Source organism: Durio zibethinus, unplaced genomic scaffold (genome assembly GCF_047325235.1).
Source record: "Durio zibethinus cultivar Kanyao isolate XHJ-2024 unplaced genomic scaffold, ASM4732523v1 HiC_scaffold_2, whole genome shotgun sequence".
NCBI classification, from domain to species: Eukaryota; Viridiplantae; Streptophyta; class Magnoliopsida; order Malvales; family Malvaceae; genus Durio; species Durio zibethinus.
The window spans coordinates 2,004,772-2,016,341 of NW_028323043.1; the positions used below are offsets into that span (position 1 = coordinate 2,004,772).

Consider the following 11,570-nt stretch of genomic DNA (forward strand, 5'->3'; position numbering starts at 1 on the left):
ATTTTATTCCTAATTGAAAGTTTCTACGACATAATAAACGGATCGTTGACCTTTGGAAAGAAAAGGGGAAAAAGCTTTTTCAATGTTCTTTGATTTCAAAAAAACATTATCAATCATGTAAAAAAGTAAAAAAGCAAACAAATAGAGAAAGCCGGCTATCGGAATCGAACCGATGACCATCGCATTACAAATGCGATGCTCTAACCTCTGAGCTAAGCGGGCTCAAATAATAGAAATTTTGTATCCATAGGAATTCAGCAAACTATTACGATCTTATCTATTAACTATCTATTAGTTATTCATAATTACTATGAATTATTAATATGAATTATAGACTAGAATTTAGAAAAACTAGAATTTTAAATTTTAAATGCCATATTTATGCCATACATAATTTATGCCATATTTAATATAATCATATTTAATATAATGATATATAATAATATATAATAATATATAATAATGGTAGATTCAATCTAATATTCAATCTAATATTGATAGAATATAATAATTAAGAATAGAATAATATAATTCTATTTGATTATATTTTAATCATTCTATTTGATTATATTTTAATCATATTAAAAATGATATTTTAATTTAATCATATTTTAATTTAATCATATTAATATTTAATAACATTATATTTAATAATATTAAATTATAATAATATTATTATAATTTAATTCTAATTTTATTATAATTATAAAAATTATAAAAATAAATTATAAATATATTTATAATTTTTATAATTATTTATTATTTATCTCTATATTATATATTTTTATTTTATATTTATTTTATTATATGTTATCTTTATTCTATTAGTCTATTCTATTTAGTATTCTATTCTATTTAGTATTATATTCTATTTAGTATTATATATATAATTTAGTATTATATATATATTAGTATAATATTAGTATACTAAGTATAATATTACTATATTTTTTATTTTATATTTTTAGTATTTTTTAGTATATTTTTAGTATATTTTACATTTAAATTATATATAATTTTTTTTTTTTATATAGATATAGATATAGATTTAATTTAATAGATAGATTTAATTTTAATATAGATAGATAGATTTAATATAGATTTAATTTATTTATATTTAATATTTATTTATATTTAATATAGATTTAATATATATTTAATTTATTTATATTTAGTTTAGAATTATAAATAGAGTCTAATAATTAGATAATTATAGTGAAAATATTTTTATGCATTTATATATAATTTATATTTATATATAATTTATATATATATTATCATTATATAAATGATACGTTATAAGTCTAAATAATTAGAATGAAACTTTGTTTTTTAGACTAACTAATTCGAATTATCTTCGAAGTCGAAATAGAAATGAATGGAATAATTAGTTCTAGCTATTATGCTATTATACTAGAAAATAAATAATTAATAATGAATAAATTTTAAAATGAATAAATTTTAATAATGAATAAATTCAATTTTCATTTTTATTTTTATTTTTTTAGTTATCTTATTATGGTTATATAGGATAGTCTAATAAAAGAATAAGAATAAAAATAAAATTAAAGAAAAAAGAAAAGATGCAACCCATAGAAATGAAATCCAGATCATAATGAGAGATGAGAGACTCCTTTCTTTTGTTTTCATTCATAAAGGCGGAAGCTAAGACGAAAAAAAAAAAAAAAATCGACCGTTCGAGTAAATTGCCTGAGAAAACTGAGAGTAAGGGGGGCATATATATGTTATGGAATATCCATCTATATTGAATTGCGAATACAGAAATGATAAAATATTTTCTGATTGGACCAAATAAATACGGGTCTCCGATAGAGACGAAAGAAGATAAACAAACAAGAAATAAAATAGGTAAAGACCCTTCGATATAAGAATCAGTATCTATATCTACTAAATTCAATACTAAATTCAACGGTTTTCGCATAAAAAGAAAGAAAATAAATAAATGAAAGAAAGGGGAAAGGAAGGGAAGGAGAAAGGGGGAAGGAAGTGCATCCTAATGAGATCCTAATCTCAAGACACAAAGGGGATATGGCGAAATTGGTAGACGCTACGGACTTAATTGGATTGGATTGAGCCTTGGTATGGAAACCTACTAAGTGATAACTTTCAAATTCAGAGAAACCCCGGAATGAAAAATGGGCAATCCTGAGCCAAATCCTATTATTTTACGAAAATAAACAAAGGTTCAACAAGCGAGAATAATAAAAAAGGGATAGGTGCAGAGACTCAATGGAAGCTATTCTAACAAATGGGGTTGACTGTTGGTAAAGGAATCCTTATATCGAAACTCCAGAAAGGATGCAAGATATACCTATATAAAATATAAAATAAATAGGTATACTAATGAAAAACCAAAAAAGACGACTCGAACCCGTATTTTTTTTATTTATATGCAAAATCAATTTATATGAAAAATAAAAAGAATTGTTGTGAATCGATTCCAAGTTGAAGAAAGAATCGAATAGAATATTCATTAATCAAATCATTCACTCCATAGTCTGATAAATCTTTTGAAAAACTGATTAATCGGACGAGAATAAAGATAGAGTCCCGTTCTACATGTCAATATCAATACCGACAACAATGAAATTTATAGTAAGAGGAAAATCCGTCGACTTTAAAAATCGTGAGGGTTCAAGTCCCTCTATCCCCAACCCCAAAAAGCCCGTTTGCTATCTATTTATTTTATCCTACCCTTTTTGTTAGTGGTTCAAAGTTCCTTATGTTTCTCATTCATCCTATTCTTTTCCATTTTACAAGCGTATCCTAGCAGAATTTTGTTCTCTTATCACAAGTCTTGTGATATGATATATTGTGATATATATATGATATACGTACAAATCAACACCCTTGAGCAAGGAATACCTATTTGAATGATTCATAATCCATATCATTACTCATACTGAAATTTACAAAGTCTTCCTTTTAAAGATCCAAGAAATTCCCCTTTTAATTTAATACTTTTTCGTTTTTTTTTTTGTTTTCATTTTTAAGTGACATAGACCCAAGTCATCTAGTATTATGAGGATAATGCGTCGGTAATGGTCGGGATAGCTCAGTTGGTAGAGCAGAGGACTGAAAATCCTCGTGTCACCAGTTCAAATCTGGTTCTCGGCGTATGATTAATTTGTATGAGTATCTACTCTACAAATTAATTGATATAGATCGACATAATACATACTTATCTAGCTAGCTATCTGGAAGTAAACCCTCTCTTTATTTATTTTTTTTTTTTTTTTTGTTTCTATTTTTTAGATGAGCAAAGAGTCTATTATAATTATAATGTAGTAAAAAAAATAAATAATGTAGTAAAAGAAAAAAATTTCATTATCTTTCCTCTTCTTTTTTATTTGTTCACGCTGTGGCTCCTCACATTCAAAAAGAATGTTAATACTTCATACATATTTAATTAAAAAAAAAGATTAAAATAGTTGGTTGAAAGGCCCAACCAAAAGTCTGGTCTAGAGGAGTTCAAGGATAGAAATAACCAAGACTCATCTCAGCTACAGTACAAATAGAATCCGATTCCCTTTCATTTATTTATTTGTATTCTCTTTCATATTCCATTTCTTCATTCCTTTCTATGTGACTCTCTAGAGTTCATCTAAGTGATGTGCGCGATACAAAGTTCACGGTATAGAACCCTTGTTGTTCATCCTATTGTCTCGGCTCGTCCGAAATAAAATAAAAAGGTATCTTCAAAAATCGAGAATTTCAATGATGTATTGTCTTTTATTTCTTTTTATTTATTAGCCTATCCATAAGAATACGAATGAAACCTCAATTCCTCCGTTTGAGCTAGAAGAGAATGTACAAATATTCCTTGAATATTTGAAGTTGTAATTAGTTTCTTATCATTCAATGAGCGTCTTGTATTTCATAAAAATTGGGGGCAATGTAATCCTTACGTAAAGGCCACCCTATCCAACTTTCGGGCATTAAGATACGTTTCAGTCGTGGATGATTCTCATAAGAGATTCCCAACATGTCATAAGATTCTCGTTCTTGAAAATCCGCACTTTTCCAAACCCAGAAAACAGACGGAATTCTAGGGTTACTCCTTGGAGCAAATACTTTTATACATACTTCTTCCGGTTGATCTACACCATACTCTATTCTCGTAAGATGATACACACTGGCTAACAGTCCGCCTGGTGCTACATCATAAGCACATTGGGAACGTAGATAATTGTAACCATATACATATAAAATAACAGCAATGGAATGCCAATCCTCGGGCTTTATTTGTAAAGTCTCTATTCCTTGGTAATCGAAGCCCAAAGATCTATGAACTAGCCCGTGTTTGACTAGCCAAACAGACAAACGGCCCTGCATCTTTTTTATCTCTCCCGCACTTTTCTTTTTTATTTGTAATTTGTATAAGATAAGTATTTCACATTTACGATGAAATCGAATTTATGAAGATTAATTCGTTGTTTGTTATTCTGTTTCTGAATCCTACCTAATTCACTAATTCGTGGGAAGATATTGAACTTTTGTAGTTGAAAAATGTTTCAGGAGGAATCTCTGAAGTAGATGGTGGTTGATAGAGTAATCCTTGATTATAATTTCCAGTATGAGTACTGCGTACAAGACAAAACTTGTGATTGGTAGTAAAACACCGATCCCCCTGTTGAGATCTAATTCGATCTTCATAGATTTCGCGAGATATTTTCTTACGAAGTTTTGTTATAGCATCTATAACTGCCTCGGGTTTAGGGGGACAGCCCGGCAAATAGACATCCACAGGAATTAGCTTATCGACTCCCCGAACAGTACTATAAGAATCAGTACTGAACATCCCTCCTGTAATTGTACACGCGCCCATAGCAATAACATATTTAGGTTCGGGCATTTGTTCATATAATCTCACTAAAGAGGGAGCCATTTTCATTGTTACTGTTCCAGCTGTTAAAATTAGGTCCGCTTGTCTAGGACTCGATCTTGGGACCAGCCCATAACGATCAAAGTCGAATCGTGAGCCTATTAATGAAGCAAATTCAATGAAGCAACAACTGGTACCATAAAGAAGCGGCCATAAACTGGAGAGTCTTGACCAATTTGAAAGATCATTTAATGTAGTTGAAATAACTGAGTTTTGGGTTGTTCGATCAAGTAAGGGAAATTCAATGGAATTCATACTCAATGTTATTATTATTTTTACTTTTTTCTTTCTTTTTATTATCTGAATATTCAGGAACTAAGACCATTCCAATGCTCCTTTTCGCCATGCATAAACTGAACCAACAATTAGGATAAGCACGAAAATTAAAGCTTCTATGAATACGGGTACCCCCAATACATCGAAACTCATTGCCCATGGATAAAGAAAAACCGTTTCAACATCAAAAACAACAAAAACTAGAGCAAACATATAATAACGGATTCGAAATTGTAACCAAGCATCGCCCATTGGTTCTATACCCGATTCATAACTAGAAAGTTTTTCTGGACCCTTTCTAATCGGGGCTAAAACTCCAGAAATTAGAAATGCCAAAATAGGAATAGCACTTGATATTATTAGAAATGCCCAGAAAATATCATATTCGTAAAGCAGAAACATAGACGAACTCCTATGAATGTGAAAAATAGACCGGATTAGTCGATTCGACCTGGAATTCATTGTCAAGTCATCCACAACTGTTTGTTTAGTCAAACCAACAATTCAGTTTGATCGAATCGTCTAGTTTCGTTTGTTTGCTGTTGCGTTTTAAGATTTATTGATTGGAATTAATCCTATTTACATTTCACTTATTTCGATTTAATTTCGATATAGTACTAATTTGTATTCGATATAGTACTAATTTGTATAGTAATAGTATAAATAGATATTTATACTATTACATTTATACTATTACATAGATATTTATACTATTACTATATAGTATAGTAGAATACTATACAAATCCAAAACAAGTAAAACTTTTTTGTTTTCACTTCATTTCGTATTTTTCTAAATAAAAGGAATTCTAATATATAACTAATATCTAATATGTATTAGAAATAAAAAAAAAAAAAAAAAACCTTTTCTCTTTTCTATTATCTTATTATCTATTATATATATAGAATATATATAGAATATAGAATAAATTTATATATATATTATATAGTATATTATATAGTTATATATAGAATATAGAATAAATTTATATATAGTTATATATAGAATACATTTTTTATTTTCTATCTATATTTTATAGATATTATATCTTTTTATAGATATTATCTATATATATATTATCTATATATATATATTTAATATATATTATATATATTTATGAGATTCTGTTGAAATGCGCTTTTGTTTTCAGTTTCTGAGCGATCTCCCTGTGAGCGAGCTTATGGGAATGATTTTAACCAAGCAACTGGAAGCGACCAGTTCCAATCAACAAAGAATACAATAATTAGGAAAAAAACTATACAACTTTTTTTATTTGTATTTGGATATTCTTTATTGTTTTAGTTTGCTTTAGTTTTAAGAATATTATTTTCATTTCATTTTTATTAATTTAATAAATATTTTTTTATTAATTTAATAAATATTTTAAATTAATAAAATATAAAAATTAATAAAATATAAAAATTAATAAAATATAAAAATTAATAAAATATAAAATAAAAATATAAAATATAGGGCTATACGGACTCGAACCGTAGACCTTCTCGGTAAAACAGATCGAACTGATTATTATCAAAATGATTCGACCTATTTCAAAGACCCAACATGCATTTTTTTGCATTGGGCTCTTTCATTAACTGATAGAAATATCAGTTAGTCTACCATATATATATTTTTTCTCTTAGAAAAAAAAGGAAGATGGTTCCATGTGCTCTGATTCATTACTGATACAGGAGCACTACCAAAGTGTTTCAAAGAAGGGAAAGTTTATCTTGACGTAGGTCTGCTTCTGGCCTAGATCAACCTAAGTTAAATGAAGTCTCTATCATCCTGATTAAAAAATCAAAGATGAAACTTCATACACCTTAAGATTCATAGGACGAAAAGAGAATTTTTGAGGTCCTTATACTCATTATGCCTAGCATTGAATAGACTGGGTATTCGCCCTATCAATATCTCAAATCAATGATAGGTTCGATTCGGATCCTGCTCCTGCCTAAACGGCACCCGAATCGAACCAAACCATTTGTCAGGCTATTGTTCTCTTGTTTTGTTCCTTCAAAGTAATGGAGTAAGACATCGATTTCTCAAAAGGATCAATTTTTTTTGATTGCATGATAGACTCCCCTGAAAAACATTGGCGCGCGTGTAAACGAGGTGCTCTACCTAACTGAGCTATAGCCCTTGTGTTTGTGATACATATTTTATCATATTATTTAGATAATTTCTTGTCAAGATGAATATTACATGATCCAACATCATAATCATACCTTTTTGGTCGGTTTGATTGGTATTGCTTAGAAGTAATATCGGATTTATAATCCATCGATGTGATAGGTCCCTTTTCTTTCTCTTTATGATTCCTTATGATAATAAATGACCTACTTAACTCAGTGGTTAGAGTATTGCTTTCATACGGCGGGAGTCATTGGTTCAAATCCAATAGTAGGTAGAACTTATTAGATACCATTGATCCCGGTGTCTAATAAGTTTTTCTACCCACCTTCTTTTATTGATTTTCTATCTTTTTCATCCTATTCTATTTCCGTTTTCAATTTTCAAATTTTTCGTTAGATCAAATTTCACTATTTCACTTTTGATTGTATTTGATTCTATTTAATCAGCAGAATAAAAATGGGATGTAGAAACGAAAGTTCTGTTTATACGGAAATTCTTTCGATTAACCAACTAGTTACGAAATCGCGTTGATAGCCTTTACTCGTGTCCTAGCCCATCTGAGAGCTAGATTTGCCTCAATTGTTTGCCTCTTGCCTTCAGCTTTCCTCAAGTTAGCTTCCGCTATTTCAAGAGCTTGCTGAGCTTCTTGTGGATCAATGTCACTACCCTTTTCCGCATCCTTTCCAAAAATAGTGATTTCATTATTGACTATTCTAGCAAAACCACCCATCAGAGCCATCGTTAACCATTGGTCGTTAAGGCGTATTCTCAAAATACCTATATCTACAACTGTGGCAATAGGCGCGTGATTTGGTAATACGCCAATTTGTCCGCTATTAGTAGATAAAATGATTTCTTTCACTTCTGAATCCCAAACAATTCGATTATGGGTGAGTACGCAAAGATTTAAGGTCATTTATTCAATTTGCTCTCCATTTCTAAGTTCGTAGCCTTCGCAGTAGCTTCATCGATGTTACCTACCAAATAAAAGGCCTGTTCAGGAAGACCGTCTAATTCTCCGGAAAGGATCAATTGAAATCCTCTAATTGTTTCTGCTAGGCCAACATATTTCCCCGGGGAACCAGTAAATACTTCCGCTACGAAAAAGGGTTGTGATAAGAAACGCTCAATTTTTCGCGCTCTTGCTACGGTTAAGCGATCCTCTTCGGACACTTCGTCCAACCCCAGGATAGCTATAATGTCCTGAAGTTCTTTGTAACGTTGTAAGGTTTGCTTAACCCTTTGCGCAGTTTCATAATGTTCCTTTCCAACGATTCGAGGTTGGAGCATAGTTGACGTTGAGTCTAAAGGATCTACCGCTGGATAGATACCTTTGGCAGCTAATCCTCTTGATAGTACGGTAGTAGCATCTAAATGCGCAAATGTTGTGGCAGGGGCAGGGTCGGTCAAATCATCCGCGGGTACATAAACTGCTTGAATAGAAGTTATGGATCCCTCCTTGGTAGAAGTAATTCTTTCTTGTAAAGAACCCATTTCGGTACTAAGGGTGGGTTGATAACCCACAGCGGAAGGCATTCTACCCAATAAGGCAGATACTTCGGATCCCGCTTGGACAAAACGGAAGATATTGTCTATAAATAGAAGTACGTTTTGTTTATTAACATCTCGGAAATATTCCGCCATAGTTAGGGCAGTCAACCCAACTCTCATACGAGCTCCTGGCGGTTCATTCATCTGACCGTAGACTAAAGCCACTTTTGATTCCGCAAGATTTTGTTCATTAATTACTCCAGATTCTTTCATTTCCATGTAAAGATCATTTCCTTCACGAGTACGTTCACCTACTCCGCCAAATACGGATACACCCCCATGAGCTTTGGCAATGTTGTTGATCAATTCCATAATGAGTACTGTTTTACCTACCCCAGCTCCCCCAAATAGTCCGATTTTTCCTCCACGACGATAAGGAGCTAAAAGATCGACTACTTTAATTCCTGTTTCAAAAATAGATAATTTTGTATCTAATTGTATGAAAGCGGGCGCAGGTTTATGAATAGGGGATGTTGTGCGAGTATCTACAGGACCTAAATTATCAACGGGCTCCCCAAGCACGTTAAAAATTCGTCCTAGGGTCGCTCCGCCGACTGGAACACTTAGAGGAGCTCCCGTGTTAATCACTTCCATTCCTCTCATTAGACCATCTGTAGCGCTCATAGCTACAGCTCTAACTCGATTGTTTCCTAATAATTGCTGTACCTCACAAGTTACATTAATTTGTTGACCGATGGTATCTCGACCCTTAACTACCAAAGCGTTGTAAATATTAGGCATCTTGCCCGGGGGAAAGGCTACATCCAGTACTGGACCGATGATTTGAGAAATACGTCCCAGATTTTCTTTTTCAAGCGTGGAAACTCCAGGAACAGAAGTAGTAGGATTTATTCTCATAATAAAATAAAGTGAAATATGTCAATTTTTTTTTTCGAAAATTTTCTAATAAAAAAAATCTTCGACAGCAAGTTGATCGGTTAATTCAATAAGAAATGGGGATTAGCACTCGATTTCGTTGGTACCATCCAATTGAATGCAATTCAATTGGATTGTTTCCTTATTCAATGAAGGAATTTTTAAGTTCAACCAACCTATTTGCAAAATATCAAGTGGATAAATAAATAACAATTTTGAGAGAGTCTTTCATTTGTCTATCATTGTCTTTCATTTGTCTATCATTATAGGCAATACCATCCATATTATCTATGGAATTCGAACCCGAACTCTATTTACGATTCCTTATTTCTATCTCATTAGCCCTTATTTCATTTCGTATTTTATTTTAGCATATCGATTTTTTTTTACGTCCAACCTATCCCCCCTTTTTCCATCTATATTCCTTTTTTTTCATTTCATAAACGAATTACGCATATTTTCACATCTAGGATTTACATATACAACATATATTACTGTCAAGAGTGAATTTCTTATTCTTTCTTATTTCTTATTATTGAATTTATATTATTTCTTATTTTATATTATTTCTTATTATCTTATTATCTTATTATTGATTATTATTGACTATTGACTTATTATTGAATTTATATTATTATAGTATTATCTTATTATTGACTATTGACTTATTATTGAATTTATATATTTTATATTTAATTTATATATTTTATATATATATTTTATATTTATAATTCTAATTATAATTATATATTTATAATATTTCTATTTCATTTATTTCATTTTCATTTCGATTCAAAAAAAAAGTAAGGAATTCTAAACTTGAAAAACACGGATTGGGTTGCGCCATACATATGAAAGAATATAGAATATGAAAGAATATAGAATAATGATGTATTTGGCGAATCAAATACCATGGTCTAATAAGGAACCTTTCGGATTAGTTGATAATTTTTTGAAAGATTTCTTCGAAAAGGTTTCATTAACTCCTAATTTATGCCGAGCAGACCTTGTTGTTGCGAAAATTTTCAATTCATGAGTTGTAGGGAGGGGCTTATGTCACCACAAACAGAGACTAAAGCAAGTGTTGGATTCAAAGCTGGTGTTAAAGAGTATAAATTGACTTATTATACTCCTGAATATGAAGTCAAAGATACTGATATCTTGGCAGCCTTCCGAGTAACTCCTCAACCCGGAGTTCCGCCCGAGGAAGCAGGGGCAGCAGTAGCTGCTGAATCTTCTACTGGTACATGGACAACCGTGTGGACCGATGGGCTTACCAGCCTTGATCGTTACAAAGGGCGATGCTACCACATTGAGCCCGTTGCTGGAGAAGAAAATCAATATATATGTTATGTAGCTTACCCCTTAGACCTTTTTGAAGAAGGTTCTGTTACTAACATGTTTACTTCCATTGTGGGTAATGTATTTGGGTTCAAAGCCCTGCGCGCTCTACGTCTAGAGGATCTGCGAATCCCTCCTTCTTATACTAAAACTTTCCAAGGCCCGCCTCATGGCATCCAGGTTGAAAGAGATAAATTGAACAAGTACGGTCGCCCCCTATTAGGATGTACTATTAAACCTAAATTGGGGTTATCCGCTAAGAACTACGGTAGAGCAGTTTATGAATGTCTACGTGGTGGACTTGATTTTACCAAAGATGATGAGAATGTGAACTCCCAACCATTTATGCGTTGGAGAGACCGTTTCTTATTTTGTGCCGAAGCAATTTTTAAAGCACAGGCTGAAACAGGTGAAATCAAAGGGCATTACTTGAATGCTACTGCGGGTACATGTGAAGAAATGATTAAAAGGGCCATATTTGCCA

General features: G+C 31.4%; 2 non-coding genes across 2 annotated transcripts; one reads left to right on the forward strand and one right to left on the reverse strand.

The window, feature by feature from the left end:
• Positions 1 to 149: 149 nt before the first annotated feature.
• TRNAT-UGU (transfer RNA threonine (anticodon UGU)) lies at positions 150 to 222 on the reverse strand. The gene has a single exon. It is a non-coding gene; the product is annotated as a tRNA-Thr (tRNA).
• A 2,843-nt stretch (positions 223 to 3,065) lies between these two features.
• On the forward strand, positions 3,066 to 3,138 carry TRNAF-GAA (transfer RNA phenylalanine (anticodon GAA)). Its single transcript has one exon. It is a non-coding gene; the product is annotated as a tRNA-Phe (tRNA).
• Positions 3,139 to 11,570: the final 8,432 nt, after the last annotated feature.